Raw genomic sequence first — 21,334 nt, forward strand, 5'->3', positions numbered from 1 at the left:
TGCCTCAGGATCACGCAGTTTCAGATATTCTGTAGTTTCTCTAAACCGTTCCAGATGAATGGGACAAAGATTTCTTCAAACCTGCTAAAGTTCTTTGTCCATTCCTCGTGTGTTTGCCGCCTTCGATACCTGCTGTATGCACCAGACGTTAAAATCCACTTTCTCCCATTCCTTTTTTTTTTACAGCTTTAATACGTTAACACTCCAGCTCTTTTCTTTTTAGGATTTACGGCATTCTTACTTTGATAGATTCTTTACAAACCTCGACAGTTGACTTACAATATGGGGATTAAACGAACATTACTAGGTGACTGTATACACCAGGCAATAGTTGACTGACTTGGTTGTTAGTATCAGCCATATCGTGCCCATTCCCTGCATCCCTTCTCGTCTGTCGTTTGAGTTTAGCCCCATCTGCAATAGTTGTGGTATATACTCGGTTCTTAGAGGGCTCGATCTTTCAAAGATACTGTTCGACAAAGATTGAGTCTCACTTCCTCTATCTACTATTAAATCAGCCTATCTAATAAAAGACTTTTTCAGTATTTGCAGCCTACTTTTAAAAAAAGTCAAAATACCGTGCAATACTACTTGTACGTAAGTAATGTTCAAATAACGATTAAAAATTTCTAATGATATGCATTTACAAGCTTCCAACTTTCTTTTGCTATCAGGACTTTAACAAAAATGTCAAAGGTAATGTTAATCAGAACACTGGGAGGAGTTGTGATCTAAATAACAATAGATTTATTTATTCTTAACATCACAAGACAAAAAAAATAGATAAAGAAACTGCACACACACATTTTTAATTGGACGAATGCTTTCAGTGATATGCGGTCTATGGTGAACAAAGTGATCAGCAGGGGATCAATACACGACACTAATCATAACTAATCGCTTTACCTGACTTCAAACACGTGAATCCGTGGTATGGCCCAAAAACTACGCTACTATCAAGCATCTATAGTCTGCTAGCCCATAAAGAAAAATATGGTTCTAAAGAACAGGGTGCCGAGAAGCATCTATTGGAGCGCTATGCCATAGTAGCGAATACTCTACCCTCTTGCTGGTCAGCACGACAAACCACGATGCACTCGGCGACTGGAGCCAAGGACGGCAGCAATCTGTTACTAATGGCGCACGCCCGAAAAACTGCAAGTAAGCGGTCTCGTGATCGGCTAATTTGGAGCAGGTTCTTCCCCATGAGCCTCTGAAACCCCGGCGGATTCCAGTGTGCAGGTGGACCCGTTTGCTGATCTGTCAAACCAATCTGACTCCGTGCCACGACTATGCGTGACGGAATATGTCAAATGTTTAGACGGCCGACTCAAGACAAATAAGTACACCCACACATCACTAGTTGTGTGCGTGACGCTAGAAGCAGTACCTCTGGCAGTTCAGATGGTGACTGGCACAGGCTGTAAGTGGCACTCTAGCAAAGGACGCAAGTATCACCGTTAGACCTGCAGTTCTTTACTAGCAAAGTACCAGTACAACAGTGTCCTCATACCTTTCTCTAAGCTTTCCTCTCCAGCTCGATAGCGTAGCACATTTCATCTTAGGCTACGCCCACTTTAGCACATACCAATCACGAGCTGGAGCGCGGCATTTGAAGCTGGGAGACTGTTCCTTGCTCTGCGTACACAGATTTGAACAATCAACGACATTAAAGTTAATTTGGAGAAAAGGGAAAAAGATTCAGCTTTGCAGCCTCTTTCCAGCGCGTTTACGCCATGTCTATGCTAAAGCATGACCTGGATGGAACCACAGCCTTCCATTAAAAGATCGTTATCTCCCCTGTTGCGTCCATTTCGAACTTTTCAAAGAACAGCCTTAAACTCGCTAAAAGCCTCATGCCTTCACAAATATGTTTTATAGCAGAGTCTGAACGTCTGGGCGCCACTGACCTGTCCCACGGAAATTGGCAGAAACACGCTGCCGTCTCGTCGGCCTCCTGCCTAACAACGGCCCATCCTCTGCTTTACTGCCGGTCTTCAATGCTCTACTCATTGCAGCAGTGACTCCTCGGCGCTAGTCAATCTACTTGGACGCCACTGCCGACCGACCGGCGCCTTCCAACGTGTCTGCACAATGAGACCACAGAACTTGGCAGTCCGCAAATGATTTCACCCAGGTTCCACAGAAAAAATGCTCCCCTCTGCCCTCAGCTGCCGTACACTTTTACTGCAGTCGTTTATATCGGCACCCTCTTCCTCTGAATGCAGGTATAGCTTACCGCTACTCATTCACTAGAGCACACAAGCAAGAGCGTTAACTACTGCCAACCATTTCACCATCTGAATGACGTCAGATCATATCCAGTATAGCAACCATGTAATAAATATCATCTTCCCTAAGAACATTACGCAGCATGACATCTTATCAGAAGTGAGAGTGCCCTGCAGTCTCTCACAGTGTCTTTTCTCTCCCTGTTGATAATTTTACGAACATTTCATCATATTTCATCAAAATGAATGTAGAAAGCTAACGATACAAATAATGATTATCGAAATAGAGAAAGAAAAAGCTAAAGTGTGAGTGCTTTACAAAAAATCTGAGGAATGTACACTCCTGGAAATTGAAATAAGAACACCGTGAATTCATTGTCCCAGGAAGGGGAAACTTTATTGACACATTCCTGGGGTCAGATACATCACATGATCACACTCACAGAACCACAGGCACATAGACACAGGCAACAGAGCATGCACAATGTCGGCACTAGTACAGTGTATATCCACCTTTCGCAGCAATGCAGGCTGCTATTCTCCCATGGAGACGATCGTAGAGATGCTGGATGTAGTCCTGTGGAACGGCTTGCCATGCCATTTCCACCTGGCGCCTCAGTTGGACCAGCGTTCATGCTGGACGTGCAGACCGCGTGAGACGACGCTTCATCCAGTCCCAAACTTGCTCAATGAGGGACAGATCCGGAGATCTTGCTGGCCAGGGTAGTTGACTTACACCTTCTAGAGCACGTTGGGTGGCACGGGATACATGCGGACGTGCATTGTCCTGTTAGAACAGCAAGTTCCTTTGCCGGTCTAGGAATGGTAGAACGATGGGTTCGATGACGGTTTGGATGTACTGTGCACTATTCAGTGTCCCCTCGACGATCACCAGTGGTGTACGGCCAGTGTAGGAGATCGCTCCCCACACCATGATGCCGGGTGTTGGCCCTGTGTGCCTCGGTCGTATGCAGTCCTGATTGTGGCGCTCACCTGCACGGCGCCAAACACGCATACGACCATCATTGGCACCAAGGCAGAAGCGACTCTCATCGCTGAAGACGACACGTCTCCATTCGTCCCTCCATTCACGCCTGTCGCGACACCACTGGAGGCGGGCTGCACGATGTTGGGGCGTGAGCGGAAGACGGCCTAACGGTGTGCGGGACCGTAGCCCAGCTTCATGGAGACGGTTGCGAATGGTCCTCGCCGATACCCCAGGAGCAACAGTGTCCCTAATTTGCTGGGAAGTGGCGGTGCGGTCCCCTACGGCACTGCATAGGATCCTACGGTCTTGGCGTGCATCCGTGCGTCGCTGCGGTCCGGTCCCAGATCGACGGGCACGTGCACCTTCCGCCGACCACTGGCGACAACATCGATGTACTGTGGAGACCTCACGCCCCACGTGTTGAGCAATTCGGCGGTACGTCCACCCGGCCTCCCGCATGCCCACTATACGCCCTCGCTCAAAGTCCGTCAACTGCACATACGGTTCACGTCCACGCTGTCGCGGCATGCTACCAGTGTTAAAGACTGCGATGGAGCTCCGTATGCCACGGCAAACTGGCTGACACTGACGGCGGCGGTGCACAAATGCTGCGCAGCTAGCGCCATTCGACGGCCAACACCGCGGTTCCTGGTGTGTCCGCTGTGCCGTGCGTGTGATCATTGCTTGTACAGCCCTCTCGCAGTGTCCGGAGCAAGTATGGTGGGTCTGACACACCGGTGTCAATGTGTTCTTTTTTCCATTTCCAGGAGTGTATTATTAGGAATGTACTGATAACGATATAAAATAATGTGTCACATAAAAATCTGGCCAGTGCAGGCCATCAGATTATGGTCACTGTAGCATCACTGTAGCATCACTGTGCCTCCACATGCCCATTGTAATCTGAGATTTAATCCTTTATGGATATGATGTGATGTCACATCGTGAGCTACAGGGTCTGATCACAGTGTTTATTTCTTTCTGGATACTGGTAGCCAACGTAACATGCTTTCCACCATTACAGCTCATTGCAGACAGCGTCTAGCAGTCGACACAGACAGGTGTTGAGCCAACACTGTGCATAGATGTACAGGTCGTTGTAACTATATGAACGAAGAATGAAGCAAATCCTTGCAGCAAAGTTTATCCTGGAAGAGGCGGAAGACATTCAGATTTTAAAGAACAGAAAACGAAAATGGAGCATTTAATGTGTTTCTTAGACAATTCTGAGTAAAAGACCCTTAAGAATACGTTAACAAATTAATAATGTAGCAAAGTTAATTTAGTTTTCTCCCGGTGTCATTCAGAGATGCTATGCTGTACTATGAAAACTGCATACAGTACTATAGTTTCTTGCTGCTACGAAAGTGTTTTCATTTTTCTAACCTGATAGTTTCAGTTTTCTGTTTGATAACCTTTTCTCGAAATCCCACAGTGCTTTCAGGCTCAAGGATTGAAGGTGCCTAATTTTTTTTACAGGAAACATTTTAAACTCCACAAGCTATCCTGTTCTACTCAAACTGTAACAATTTTGACAGTCACATCATCACTCCAGCGAAAACTGTTGCCGATCCACGATAAACATGTTACTGAAAGGAATGCGCGTAACAAAAACAGCCTACTGATGCAAGCTGCATAACAGTTGGTGTTTACACCTCTCCAGTGGAGCATGAAGGGTGAGGTGGAGTAAAGAAAGCTATTTGAGTGACTCCTATCCCGTTTGCTGGAGCTGGCTGAACACACCATTTTACTGAAATCCTTGACGAAACAGTTTTCCAAACATGTGTAGTAACTAAATCACTCGCCACTTGGCCTAGTTTAAAGCAGCATTTAGGTCACAATACTTGGTATAATAATCACTTGTATTTGCATCAAAAGCATGCCCAGTACGAGGCAAAAGTATCGCGGTATTACAAATAAACAAATCCAGGCCAGGAAGAAGGTCAGCATAGGTCGTAGTATCGTGTATAATCTGTCTTTTTTCTTGCTGATCTAGATTTGAAATAGTAGTGCAGCTACCAGGAGTGTGTTAGACCTAGTCATATAGATTCGACTAATTGTAGCAACACATATCTGAATATAACTTAGAATGTACCAAGCACTAGTTCAGTTCCCTTGGAACCCAACAAGATGAAAACAGATCCACATCGAGACTCATTCGCATAAAAGCTGGTATTGTGACCTATGATGCCGACGAAGCGTACTCGCATTTTCTTCTGCGTTTCTAGCCTATTTCGCTTCAGTATTTTCATCGAAAGTTCATTGAAAAAAAAAAGCACCTTTCTGCTGACATAAGATGCATAAGAAAGAACTCTGCTGTATTGATCACTCATTGCTTGTAAATAGTTAGACACGTGTTCTGGTTTTTTATTTATTGGGAACCCTCTTTCTGGATGCTGTAATTTTCATAAATATTAGTGTATTTAATAATGCGGTTCTCAGCTGGTCCCTTGGTAATACACAGAGAATGTGTATGGAAATACACGTATTACTTTCCCTTCGAGCGGCACTCTCTGCCAAGGTCTAAAAGAATTCAGCTGATGTCATCCCTGAATGCTTCACCGCAGCTGCCGGACCTGTAGTGTATACACCGCGGGAGCACTGCACGTCGTAACAACGGCGCCTGACTGCTGAATTATCTGATCAGTTGCTGATCGTCCTGTGATAAGGAAAGATATCTTTCTTACGCATATGTTTGTCACTTGAAGACTAAATTAACGGGAAGTTTCTTTAACTCAAGACATAGCTAGCTTTGGTAGCTAATGTAAATTTCGCACTAGTCGGAAAGCGTGTATGCTGACAGTAATTCTAAGTGTAGTATATAGTTTGATACCGTAGACGTGACGTTAAATGTCCCTACAATTTGATACAGGTTATGTTTTAATCACTTGAGTCCTGTTTACATTCACTGGAAACTGGTCATGATAATAACCGAAAAGATACCATTATATGCTATTTAGTAAAAAAAAAAAAAGTCTGCGTTTTTGGTCTCTACAGAAAACACGGCGCGGAGGAGCCAGCAAGTTTTGTCCATCGTGCCTCGCTTCTAACACTTTCCTCTTTCGCGGTGCTTCTCTTCTGCAAATTGCGTCATTACTTCTCGACTTCCCGCTAACTGCATGCTGTGGCTCCATTACGCACCTCTCTCCAGCGGCCGACTCGATTTCTCCAGGCTGGGTATTCCACAGGCCAAGTATTATTCCACTTCCTTTCTTTCAGAATAATATCCGTCGGGGAAAATTGAAATTTCTCTTTTCAAACTGTTGTTGCACGTAGAACATCGAGATACAAATAAAACATCGCCTCACTCTTGATAAACGCACTCATTACGAACACCTGTTGAGGGCCGCTAAGATATTTTTCTTGGGAGATTAAAGACTTCATACGGATTTTGAAGAAAAAATTGCTTTTCACAGCCGAACAGCATCGTATTGTGTCTCTACCTAAACGAACAATTTATAGCAGTTGGATTCCTGAGAATAATGCTTTTGTTACGCTTCCTTCGTGATAAAATATATATCCTGATAATTTCATTTTGGTATGCAAGACTATAAAGTTAACGCAAGATGCATTAATTTCCCTTTCTAACGGAATAAACACGTGACTTCAGTCCCTCTAGCGCGACCTATAGAAGTCTATGGCGAATCATTTCTACTTAAACGTATTAGCGCTAAATACAAATAAAAGTTTCAGTCACGATAAATCCTGTTGCTCTTTCGGTTTTCTTTCCGTTTTACGTCTCATCGACGACAAGGTCGTTAGAGACAGAGCATTGGACCGGATTATGGAAAGGCTGGAGTAGGGAATCAACCGTTTTCTTTTCAAAGGAACCATCCTGGCGTTTGCTTTACCAAGAGTTTGTCAGAACTACGGCTAGCAGTTTTGGTATACTATATAAATGACGTAGTAAATGGTAGTGACGGTAGCAATAACAGTGAAAGAATCCTAAATAAATGTGTTATAAAGAAACTGGGAGACTACGACTTGTTCGTTTCGCACATAATTACCACCGCACTTTTTCATTGTTAGTCCGTTGTGTATTTTACACCCTCACAAAATATAAATTGCATTTTATAGGTAATAAAAATTAGTTGATCGTATCTGCGCTTTAATGTAAGCAAAACAATTACTTTTGATGCAAGCATGGTTCTCATGCACAAACATATAGGCAGTATAATTACCGTTGCTATTTTGTATTTAATAGATCGTTCTTAATCATGATCAAAGGACAGAGTTGTCTATTGCTATTGCCTTTGATAATGATTAAGAACTTTCTGTTGCGTACCTGCGATCTTAACTGACCAAGGAATTGGTTTGGGTTGTTTGGGGGATGAGACCAAACAGCTAGGTCATAGGTCTCATTGGATTAGGGAAGGACTGGGAAGGAAGTCGGCCGTGCCCTTTCAAGGGAACCATCCCGGCATTTGCCTGGAGCGATTTAGGGAAATCACGGAAAACCTGAATCAGGATGGCCGGACGCGGGATTGAACCGTCGTCCTCCCGAATGCGAGTCCAGTGTGCTAACCACTGCGCCACCTCTCTCGGTAACTGATCAAGGCTACTAGGGAAAGTACTGTGGTCCACGCTTACTTAAGATACGCTAAGTTAGCCTACGCTTTAACCGGCTTAGGGAAAGGGCAGCAAAATCTAAATCTAGAAGACTCATCAGGAATTCGAACCACTGTGTTTCCGAATGCGAGTCAACTGCTCTAACCACTGGGCCACCTGTTTGGGACGCAATAAACGAGAAAATTACATATTTTCAACGTACTGTCAGTTGGAACAGTCAGCAAAACAATAAGAAAAAAAGTTTTATCTGCTTTCGTCTACCGTCGCTGCTCTGCACCTACTTGAGTAAGCGAGTTTGACGACAGTGCGTCAGGGAATGGCGTGAAGATGTTTATTTGTACCGAATTCGGCAATGTCTTTATAGGATAACAAATACTGATACTAGGATATTCTACAAATATACATGAAACCGATTAAAAATGTAGTGATAACTCTTCCGACCAAACAGGAGATGTTACAGCAGAAAGTGTTTCAAACCACAAGGAATGAGAGGTAACAGGTGCTGCTGAGGAACCGAGAGAGGGAGAGAGAGTTGGCGGGGGCGGTGAGTCGAATTCTGAAAATATCTTAGCATATAACTGCTAAAGAAGGATCGTTCGGTAAGTCTACCACTTGTGTGTACGATATTGTTTCCATTTGTGAAAGCGGAAAGTCATTGATGGTTGTAGTGCCATGTCACGGAGAGCGCGGGCCCTCCCGCCCAAGGTTTGGGTCCTTCCTGGGGCGTGGGCGTGTGTGTTGTTCTTAGCATAAGTTAGTGTAAGTAGTGTGTAGGTCTAGCGACCGATGACCTCACCAGTTTGGTCGCTTAGGAATTCACATACATTTTTTTCTGACGCTGTAATTTTCGTTGTGCTCTGACATCGAAGTGCAGCAAATGCTACTTTTCGAAGTAGATAAAGCTTCATAACGTTAATTGTTCATCTTGCTGCAGTTAAATTATGGAGAAATGTAAAGAAAATATTTAGATATATAACGCCGTTTTATTAAAATTTCTAAGTACATGACTTGTGCAGAATGAGATTGAAGAAAAACTTGAAAATCTAGAAACAGAGTTGAATTACTTTAGTACATAGGAAACCTAACCTCCTTCTTTCTCTTCTGTGGGTCTTTTCCTTTTAGTAAAAGTCATTCTGCTAAAAGAAGAGATTCACCACAGCTTTCCAAGATTCTGAAGGTAGCGTTAAGAGACCTCAGGAAAGACTCAAAAATTTAGACAAAATGTTAACTCTCATTCAAGTTAATTGTAACTTTTTATTCTGATGAAGATTGCCTTAGTGCAATCGAAGCCATGGTCGGTTGACAAAAATTGTATGCAACCGAGGTGGCTGTATATGCATCCTGTAATTAAATAGCATTCGGTTGCTGGATCACAGCCAATTAAAATGTTTAAAATTTATCGTTCAGGTCTTCAAAAGGAACACGTACCATTGTATTACATAACCTAAATGAGGGTGGGATCTGCTGTCTCTATTCTACCTAGTACATACACTGCTTGACAAAAATGTGCACCACCCAGAAGACATTGCTGGATGTCAAAGTAACTTCCTACAATACAGAATATCAATGGGTATGAAAATGATTACAGTTGTAATTCTCTGTGACAGGTAGAACGGTGCATTCGTGTGGTTATCGTGCCCAAGAGGGTGTATATGGGGCTTGAACCCCTTCAGATGTTGAGCCATCACTGTTAAGGAAACGGTCATGCCACGTACCCGAATGAGACAGTGTTATCAGCATGTGACAGAGTCTGAAAGAGGCCGACCTTTCGGCCGGATCGTCGAGTCGTGCGCTATCCATATTTGTTTGATATTCGGCTGTGACTGTGGTTCGATGTTGGACAGCATGGAAACGTGAGGGCTGGCATAGTTGTCATCAAGATTCCTGTCGATCACGTCTGACCAGTACAAGCGAGGATCGCCGCAATGCGCACCAAATACATCGCAGCCCATTCACGTCTGCGCCTGCCATCCGACAACAAATAATGGACTCTTCGCAACATCCTGTGTGATACCGCACCATTGATGGGAGAATAGCAGCAGCCAGACTGATGACTTACCGTCCCATATGTAAGCTATCGTTAACACAACGCAAAGGCTGCTTCTAGGTTGGTGCCATGACTGCTGAAGAATGGCTTGGTATCATGTTCAGTGATGAATCGCGGTTCTGCACCACTCCGTATCGCATTCGCCGGCGAGTATGGTGCTGACTTGGAGAAAGGCCCCATTCTTTCAGTGTTTTCGGGAGGCACAACGGTGCTTAGCCATCGGGAATGATTTCAGATCACGCCTAACAGTGATCGATGGAACGTTGCCTCACGGGTATCCTGCGTCCCCACGTGTTAACTCTCACACGACAGTATAGTGGTGTCATTATTCAACGGGAAAATGCTTGTCCACCTATAGCACGTGTGTGTGTGAACTGTCGGTATGATGTTGAGGTACGGCGTGGTCAGCAAGATCCCCAGATACGCCACCGATAGAGCATAATCGGGACCAGTTCGGACGTCAACACAATCATAGTGCCAGCATCCAGGCTATCAAGGACCAGTTACATCAACTGTGGGGCGCCTTGAGTCAGGAAAGGATAGGATACAACAGCTTTATGACACCATACCCAACAGAATGAAAGTCCGTTGTATTGTCTCGATTTTGTAATCACTGAAGTAACAACAGATACACAACTCGTGAAGTTTCTTTCCATTTTGCCCTCCCCTTCTGAAAGCTCCACTTTCTTTTTTTGTCAGGCAATGTATGTACTACCATAGTTATACCAGATGGAGGACACGTTAGAATTTAGCGCACCATCTTCATCGATGTCTTTATGGACGGAGCGATAGGTCACTTGGACAAAAGGGACGGAGGCAACCACATTCTCGGAGTAGATTTCCTGGAATTGTTCTGAAGTGGCTTCGGTAAATCATGCAAGATTTACATCTGGATGAATGGTTTATGAATTTCACCGCAGCTCATACCGAATACGAGTTCCTGGGCCACTACAATCGATATATATCAGAAGAGAAAAGCAGAACAGGGGTAAAAGAAAAAAGAAGGTGATGATCAGGAAATAGTAGCCATAAAGGACAAAACTGATAGCAGTACTGCAACATGAAAGGAAAGTTATTGAAACTTCCGTTTAGTTGGATAGTCTTTCATAAGTAAAGCTCTCATCGATAGTTAATATACCCAGGAACGACTCACAAACCGATACCTCAGGTTAAATCCTGCCCGTATATGTCTCTTTTTTTTTTTCAAAATTTCACTGAACATCAGGAATAGCACTCCTGGAACAAAGGATATGACGGAGAAATGCCCACGAAAGTCAAGGTTCCTTGTTGGCCTCATGTTCTGGCTCACAGTTTTAATTCCTCAGGAAGTTGCAAAGCAACGCAAATTTCGCCGCAGACAAATTCTTCGAGGACTGCTAGTTCCGCTAGGTATGCGGAAGATCTTATGTGAAGTTTGGTACGTACATAAAAGTACGGTCAGATCTGAACCTCAGAGGGCAAGTTGTCAGTTAATAAGAGAACTGCCTTACAAAGGTAGGGTTCATCAAGGACACATACCAGACATTACAGGTGTTCTTCACCACAAGAGAGCGACAGGCTGTCAAAGATCGTGCCCAGACAACAGTGACAATGTGTCCCCCTGCCATGCGAGCTCCTTGTTGATGAGACTTATTGCTGAACACTCCCTTCCTCCCCAGCGCTTCTCTCACGAGTTTTCAATGAACATGCTCATAGTGTGCTGTGGGTCTCTACCACTATCTGTCTTAGAGGGACAGTAAATGGCTATTGGCTCTGAGCACTATGGGACTCAACTGCTGAGGTCATTAGTCCCCTAGAACTTAGAACTAGTTAAACCTAACTAACTTAAGGACATCACAAACATCCATGCCCGTGGCAGGATTCGAACCTGCGACCGTAGCGGTCTTGCGGTTCCAGACTGCAGCGCCTTTAACCGCACGACCACTTCGGCCGGCTAGAGGGACAGTAAGTGAGGGACTTACATCACACTGATTAACAAGACTCACGTTACTCGATTCAGCGCTGTTGTGAGATCGTCTACAGCCCTGAGCATTCTGCTCGCGTTCGCTTTCAGACACAACTGAGTGGGAAGTGCATCGCCATCTGTACAGAAGTGACCACTTTCCCATCTTGATCCGTCTGCCAGACGAAGGAGAACCCGGAAGGATACTGCAGGGATGGAGGCACAGAAAGTCCGACTCGCTACATAGAAGCCAATTCGCTTTTTTGTAACACTCCGAAAGGATGCAGGGCCTGGAAGATCACATTACAGCCGTGATCCACCAGGCCGCTGAAGCGTCCAGTCTAAAGTACTCAGCAAAATCGAGGAGGCGGTTTGCTCCTTGCTGGGACGACTTGGATCTTTCCACCATCAAAAATATGCGAAGGGTCAAATGGTGCCCCCATTGCCGGAAACTTTGCAGCCTTTCGCGTGCCAACTGCAAAATTGAGGAGAATGAGTAAATAAGCTAATAGGAGCTCATGAAAAAAGTGTAGTATGACGATCCCTTAGGATGGCTTCACTGCGCCATTCGCGGCCACCTGTAGATCGAGAAGGGCTGAATTTTTTTAAGAATATAAAAGCGGATTACACTTCAGATTCAGCTTTCCGTCGCTATTGAGTGGGATGGTATGTACGTTGATCTGATTTCTCTTCTGCATTTGAGGGCTGGAATCGTTATGTACGCGACTCGTAACACTACACTTGACCACTATCTGATAATGTACAGCATGCTGAATCATTTGAACACGTCTTAAGGGAAACCTTTCTTCTGCTTATTCTTCGAATTTATTTAGCAAGAGTCTTGCGTGACCCCTGGAAAGAATACGCTATAATATCAATGTTAAAATCGTGGAAGGGCCATATTGTTTATCTCAGTACTTGTGTAGGAAAGATGGTCCACCGGCTTTCATTGTGTATTTTCGCATACCGGTCACCATCAAGCAGCTTCAAGTGTGGGTACAGGCTGCATCACTCGATTAACTGAGCATGAAGTGGTAATTCAACAGGCCTTCCTACGCAAGCAACATCATTAAAGTGTATTCTTCGATGATGAGAAAGTTTGACAAACTTGCTGGAGACGTATCATCCCTTGAACGTCTCTCCATCTTCATACAGTCTACTCTATCGCACATGTATCACTAGTAAGCAATCGAGAATGTCATGTCTGAAGCAGTTAGGTAGGATAATGGCATCCCTCAAGGGAATGTTTTAAGTGAAATGGCTATCGCTATCACGGTAAACAGTATAAGGTCTTTCTCATTCGAGGAAAATTTATCCATCTGCTGTGCAACAACCAATAGTCAAACACAAATGTCGATCACGATATTGGAAGAATAAGTGAGCACCACAGGCGTTCTCTTACGAAAAAACTGATTGTGTTCTTTTTAGTCGCTCTCATACTCTTTTGAATTTACCCAGTTTGAAAGTGTGGGAGCCCGTTGTAATTCGATTCAATGCACAGCCAGGATAGAGACCCACAGCGACGTTAGAGCTGTTTCTCTTCCGACAACACCGTATATGCACAACAAGTAAAATTTCTTAATTTTTATCTTTCTTGTTCCTGCAGCTTCGGTAGACTGTAATGTACTTACGACACTTTTGACAGTGGCGTAATGCTTTATTCGTCTCTGGTAAGCAGACTACAGTGTTGAGTCAGTTGGTGCTGTCGACTTCTATTGGGTACACGCGGGAGCGACCATCGAGGAATGACGGTCAGCGTGTGGCGCCAGGAGCGGCGCTGGCGTGGGAACCTGGCGTGCGGTAGCGGCAGGCATGGGGGAGGGGGGGGGGGGGCGTAGCGTGGCGACTATAAAGACTACCGCTTTACGCGGCCTCTGCCGCTGCCGCCCCCACAACCCGGCGATCCGGCGTTCCGCGGCGGCGGATTCCGCACTGGGCGCCGCTTTTATGGGACGGCCGCGGTAATGGCTTCTGTGCATTAGCGACGCTCTGCCGCTGCGCCGACGGCCCCCGCCACACTACGGGAGATTAGTGGTGCTGCTGCTCGCACAGTCTGGCTCCCGCTTCGACCAATAAAAGTCGTCGATTGGCCGCTTGGCCTCCCAGTTTTCCGTTGCCGTCTCTTACGCTGGTATTTTAGTGTCGTCCCTGGTGATTCGCAGCACAGGAGGCGGGATGTGGTAACGGCAAAAGAATGAAGCACGCACCTTTCTGTCGACAAGAGAGAAGGAATTTTCTCGCGGAGTGTTTCATTATGAATCTCGTAGAATGAGATGCCGATCAAAAACCTGCTCTAGAGAAAACATTCTGTTGAAAAACGTGTGTAAATGTGGTAGTGGCCACCATGTTATATTTGATACATTAGTTTGCTTATAGATAAATCGCAAGAGGTGCCGTATTATTTGTTTTGGTGCATATACACTGAGTGAAAAAAGTCATGGGATACCTCCTGATATCGTTTCGGACCGCCTTCTGCCCGGCGGAGTGCAGTAACTCGGCGTGGCATGCACTCAACACATCGTCGGAAGTGCCCTGGAGACTTACGGAGCCATTTCGCCTCTATAGCCATCCATAATTGCGAAAGTGTTGCCGCTGCAGGATTTTGTGCACGAACTGACACCTCGATTACGTCCCATAAATGTTCGATGGGATTTACGTCGGGTGGTCTGAGTGGTCACATAATTTACTCGATTTGTCCAGAATCTTCTTAAAACCAGTGCCGAAAGTCGTGGCCCGGTGGCATGGCCCATTGTCATCCACAAAAATGTCATCTTTTTTTGGAAACATGAAGTCCGTGAATAGCTGCAAAAGATCTCCAAGTAGCCGAACATAACCATTTACAGTCAATGATCGTTAAGTGGGACCAGAGGACCCAGTCCATTCCATGTAAACTGTGGTGTCACCGCCAGACACCACACTTGCTAGGTGGTAGCCTTTAAGTCGGCCGCGATTCGTTAGTATACGTCGGACCCGCGTGTCGCCACTGTCAGTGATTGCAGACCGAGCGCCGCCACACGGCAGGTCTAGAGAGTCTTCTTAGCACTCGCCCCAGTTGTACAGCCGACTTTGCTAGCGATGCTTCACTGACAAATTACGCTCTCATTTGCCGAGACGATAGTTAGCATAGCCTTCAGCTACGTCATTTGCTACGGCCTAGCAAGGCGCCATTATCATTTGCTATTTATCTTGTGATGCACGTACCGTCAGACCGATGTTCACCAATTATGGATTAAAGTTAAGTATTCCAGAAGCTAAGTACCTTTTTTACTAGTCTAAATACCTTGGCCTTGTTCCAGACCTCACGCCAGCCTGCGTGAGCTAAAACGCGTGCCTTTTCGGCTACCGTCCATTGTGGATTGGCTGTCTTGCCAGTCCACAACATAAACACACCCCACACCATTATGGAGCCACAACCAGTGTACGCAGTGCCTTCTTGACAACTTGTGGCGCCGGACGGAGTGGCCGTGCGCTTCTAGGCGCTACAGTCTGGAACCGCGAGACCGCTACGGTCGCAGGTTAGAATCCTGCCTCGGGCATGGATGTGTGTGGTGTCCTTAGGTTAGTTAGGTTTAAGTAGTTCTAAGTTCTAGGGGACTGATGACCACAGCAGTTGAGTCCCATAGTGCTCAGAGCCATTTGAACCATTTTTTGAACAACTTGTGGCCATGTCTTCGTGGGGTCTGTGCCACACTCTAACTGTGCCATCAGCTCTTACCAGCTAAAATCGGGACTCATCTCATCAGGCCACGGTTTTCCAGTCGTCTAGGGACCAACCTATACGGTCACGAGCCCAGGAGGGGCGCTGCAGCCGATGTCACGCTGTTAGCTTCCCGTGTCGTTCATCTGCTGCCATAGCCCATTAACGCAAAATTTCGCCGCACAGTCCTAACGGATACGCGCGTCATTCGTCTTACATTGACTTCTGCTGTTATTTCACCCAGTGCTGCTTGTCTGCTAGCACTGACAGTTCTACACAAACGCCTCGCCTCCCTGTTCGTAACTGAAGGCCGTCAGCCATTGAATCGTCCGTGGCAAGAGGTAATGCCTGATATTTGTTATTCTCGGCACAGTCTTCACATAATTGATCTCGCAATACTGATTTGTGCAGCAGCGTTACTCGGTCGCTGCTGGATTAGTTGTTATTCTTCGTGTTTTACTGTGCCCATTAATAGAAATCGATAGTACGAGTATCGCACTAGACTATTTTTGTGCCGCTCTATCGAATGAGTACGTAAAATTCCTCCGTAACAAACTTTTTTTTTTGTAACTGTAAATAAATCAACACTTTCCGTCGACACTGTGCGTGATGAGCAGAATTTGTTTGGACAGGCTTCTGATACCCATCGCAGAAACGAAACTGTAAGTGTCTACCGAAACATCAGTGAGAACGCTGACAATTCTTCGGAGGGACTTTTGCAATATGTCAAAAAACATCCTTGAATCTATTTGGCAATGGGCACGACGAATTTAAACGCTCTACCATTTGGTTGGGTTAATAGCAAACAGATTTTGCACCAGGAATCGAAGACTGCTCTCTTCACAAACTCACGAAGACAAATTCTCCACATGGAAGACACGCTTTAAAGTCAAGAAAGATTCTCCACTTACAACACCGCAACTCGAACCAAGAAAATAAGCACGGGTAAATTACATGATACCCTTGGAGGACTCGTGCTGCAGATGTGCTCATCTTCTGCACAACCAGACAGCTTCTTACCGTAGTGTCCCATATACCGAACCGAGCAGACCTGACCAAACTAGAGAAAACACATTACTGTGTTTGAAGCAGGTTGTCCAAAATTTCCCACGAGGCGCAAATTAATCTCGTTGGCATTTGGTACCAGACCAAACTTGTTGGACGTTCCAGAGACGCTGATGCTTGTAGAAATCGATAGCTGGATGAAGACATGCATCTCTGCAGTGAATCTATAAGTTAGTAACAAATGAAATAATTTCAGCAGTGAAAATTGCCAAATTTTCGCTCAGTACTTTAATTAAATTTCTTGTTCAAGAAATTGTTCACACAGGAGAATTGTAAAAACATACCGTAATTTGACCATCGGACAGACTGCCGTATGGACGACATAGTAATAAGCGTACCTGACGTAGAGAAACAACTGAAAGATTTTAAAACAAATAAATCACCAGGTCGGGATGTCATCGCAGTTCGATTTTACAAAATGGTTCAAATGGCTCTGAGCAAAATGGGACTTAACATCTGAGGTCATCTGTCCCCTGGAACTTACAAATACTTAAACCTAACTAACCTAAGGACATCACACACATCCATGCCCAAGGCAGGATTCGAAACTGCGACCGTAGCGGATGCACGGTTCCAGACTTAAGCGCCTAGAACCGCTTGGTCACAGCGGCCGGCTTGGTTTTACAAATAATACTCTAAGGCATTGGTACGTTACCTTGTTTGCATTTATCGTGAATGTATCGCGCAGCGCAAAGTCCCAAGCGACTCGAAAAAAGCGCAGTTGACTTCAGTATATAAGAAAGGTTAAAGAACGGACCCGCAAAATTACACATCAATATCCCTAACTTCTGTTTGCTGTAGAATCCTTCAACATATTCTCAGTTGGAATACAATAAACTTTCTTGAGACTGAGAAGCTTATGTGCACGATTCAGCATGATTTTAGAAAGCGTCGCTTGTGTGAAACTCAGCTTGCCCTTTTCTGACGTGATATGCTGGGACCTATGGATGAAGGGCAACAGGCAGATTCTACGAGGGCGGTTCAGAAAGTAACCTCCGATTGGTCACAGTGCAGGTTGTGGGGGGAGTAGCGACGCCATCTGTGCGTTCACGCACTCAACAGGTCAGTCGGCATTAAGCCGTGGTCGAGTGAACGTCGTACCTGCGCTAGTTTAGTTTTTGTGGCAGTTTGAAATGTGTGCTGCAATAGAAAACCCCGCCAAATGTGAAGTGCGTGCTGTCATAAGGTTTTTTACAGCCAAAGGATATTCTGCAGCAGCTATTCATCGTGAGAAAGCGTCGCTTGTGTGAAACTCAGCTTGCCCTTTTCTGACGTGATATGCTGGGACCTATGGATGAAGGGCAACAGGGGTACGTTTATTTAAAAGTGGACGAGAAAACGTTCATGATGAAGAGAGGAGTGGTAGACCATCATTGGTGACTGACGAACTCGTTCAGACAGTTGATGCAAAAGTTCGTGAAAATCGACGATTCTCAATGTCGGAGTTGTCTACTGGTTTTCCACAGATTTCTAAGACTCTCTTGTACGAGATAGTGACAGCAAGATTGGGTTACCGTAAGTTCTGTGCACGATGGGTGCCCAAAATTCTTACCGACCACCACAAAACTCAAAGAATGGCCTCTGCATTAGACTTTCTGTCACGTTATGAGGACGAAGGAGAACCATTGTTAAACAGAATCGTGACCGGTGACGAAACCTGGATTAAGTACGTGAACCCTGAGACAAAAGAACAATCAAAGATGTGGGCACATTCAAATTCGCCTACCAAACCAAGAAAAGCCTCGCAAGATTTTTCCGCCAGAAAACTGATGGCAACGCTGTTTTGGGATGCCAAAGGGGTGTTGTTGGTTGAATTCATGGAACGTGGTACGACCATTAATCAAGACGTGTACTGTGAAACAATAAAAAAGTTACGACGGGCTATACAGAACAAACGCCGTGGTATGCTGACTTCCGGTATCGTTTTTTTGCACGATAACGCCCGTCCTCACTCTGCTCGCAGAACAACGGCCCTTCTTGAGTCCTTCAAGTGGGACGTTATCATCCATCCACCTTACAGCCCAGACCTGGCGCCAAGTGATTATCACCTCTTCGTGCATTTGAAGAAATGGCTCGGGTCACAGCGGTTTGATGACGACGAAGAGCTCGAAGATGCGCTCACAGGCTGGCTCCAGGCACAAGCGGGTGATTTTTATGCAGAAGGAATTTCAAAGCTTGTGAAGAGATACGATAATTGCCTCAATCGCTATGGAGACTATGTAGAAAAATAGTGCAAAGATGTAGTTGTAAGATGTATATATTAAAATATTTTTATTTAACTTGGTGTATTTTTTTTAAATCAACCGGAGGTTACTTTCTGAACGGCCCTCGTATATACCTACATTTCCGAAAAGTATTTGACACTGTGCCCCATTACGGGCTGTTAAAGAAGGTACGAGCATATGGAATACGTTCACAGATACGTGAGTGGCTCGAAGAGTTCTTAAATACTGTAATAGAACCTAGTATGTTGTCCTCGACTGCGAGTGTTCATCAGAGACAAGGGTATCGTTAGGAGCACGTAGGGAAGTGTGATAGGACCGCTGTTGTTCTCTCTATACATAAATGATTTAGCTGACAGGATGGGCAGCTGTCTGCAGTTGTTTGCTGATGACGCCGTGGTGTACGGTAAGGTGTCGAAGTTGAGTGACTATACGAAGATACAAGACGACTTAAAATTTCCAGTTGGTGTGATGAATGGCAGCTAGCCCTAAACGTAGAAAAATGTAAGTTAATGCGGATGAGTAGGAAGATCAAACCTGTAATGTTCGGATACAGTATTACTAGTGTCCCGCTTGACACGCTCAGGTCGTTTAAATATCTGGGCTAATGTTGCAAAGCGATGTGAGGTGGAGCGAGGATGTCAGAATTGTGGTAGGGAAGGCGGATGGTCGATTCACTTTATTGAGAGCATTTTAGGAAAGAGTGGTTCACCTGTAGAGGAGACGGCGCTGGTGCGACCTAGAGTATTGTTCGTTTGGGATCCGTACCAGGTCGGACTGAAGGAAGCTATCGAAGGAATTGAGAGGTGGGCTGCTAGGTTTGTTACCGGTAGGTTCGAACAACGCTTAAGTGTCACGGAGATGCTTCGGGAACTCAAATGGGAATCCTTGGAGGGAAGGCGACGTTCTTTTCGAGAAACACTGTTGAGAAAATTTAGAGAATCGGCATTTGAAACTTGCTGCTGAACGATTCTACTGCCTCCAAAATACACTGCGCATAGGAACCAAGAAGATAAGATACGATAAATTAGGGCTCATACGGAGACATACAGACAGTCTTCTTTCCTCGCTCTGTTTGCGAGTGGAACTGGAAAGGAAACGGCAAGGAATGGTACAGGGTACGCTCCATCACGCATCGTAAGATGGCTTGCGGAGTAACTATGTAGATGTAGAATTAAAACGGTCGCTGGGACACTTGCAGCCGACACCTGCGTTTTGTAAGCTTCCTTGCCTGCGTTTGTTGATGTGGTATACAGACGGTAGCAGAGCTAGGATGGGGAAGGTGTAGGCACATTTATTTGGTCCAAACCTTGTTGACACAAATTTATTATTTAACAATAATTGGTTATACAACCAAGTTAATACTATTAACAGTTTAAAGGAAATTTTAGCAATAGAAATCTTTTTTTTTAAAAAAGAAACATTCTCCAGAAGAACATGCAGCCCCACTCTGAAACATTACATAAATGTACTGTTAGTAAAATGTATATAATACATCATGTGCAGTCATCAAGATTTCAAGAATACTGTTTTGGTTCACCATAAGGTGAAAACACCAAAAATGCAGATCTTCAAAACAACTTACAAATAAACAATTTAACACATCACTCACAAAACTGCACGAATTATTTCACACATACAGTCTATTACGAGCTCAACAGTCATTTGTGCCAGCTGTGTGATACCTAAATTTGATTGATACAGAATAAACACAGCTCAAAAGAATGATCTTCCAACATACTATAAAACAACTTTATAATAAAGGATGACTGCCTTTTTTTCCCATTCAAATTTCTGCATAACAGTTTTGTACTAACAAGCTACAGTTGCTGCTTCTTACTTGGTACAGACAGACCAACACATCAGTCAATAAATGATTGATTAACGAGGTGGCAATTCAGAGCTGGCAACTTCTTGTAACAACCGATTCTCAAATGCTGCCACGAAAAACATTCTACAAAACAGAATCACACAAATTAAAGTTCCACTCACTACAAAATCCAACAAATCACGCAATATAAATAATGGTCACTTCGTAACAATGGAACTGAAAAACATTACACACTCAAGTGTGCTTCTCACTCACAACAGCCCTTTTAAGTGCATACACAACACAGTTCAAAATCTATATCCCAAACAGTATTAGTAGAATTAGGGAATTTGCAATTTAAACGCACCCAGTTTAGCAAGATCTAATATAATAATAATTGGGACAGAACTTTCATAAAATGATCGATGATAGTGGATACCGTGCCATACACTATGAAACAAATTAATAATTATTCACAGTAGACACTTGGCACGTAATGATATTCAGAATTATTCCAAATCACAAAATGTTGGCCACAAGTACCAACCCCATAATAAGTAATGATCATGAAATATAATAAAAGTATATGAAAATTTCGGCCTTAGCCAGGTGACGAGAACCACACCAATGCAGTTTCCTGTTACACTCGAGTGCTAGGCCCAACAAACAACAGCTGGTCATGGAGAACCACACTAAGCAAGCGAGCATTCCGTCCTCCACACATGCTCGCCAACAGCCATCTTATCGCAGTCCGTAACCGGCA

Source organism: Schistocerca nitens, chromosome 8, assembly GCF_023898315.1.
Source record: "Schistocerca nitens isolate TAMUIC-IGC-003100 chromosome 8, iqSchNite1.1, whole genome shotgun sequence".
Lineage (NCBI taxonomy): Eukaryota > Metazoa > Arthropoda > Insecta > Orthoptera > Acrididae > Schistocerca > Schistocerca nitens.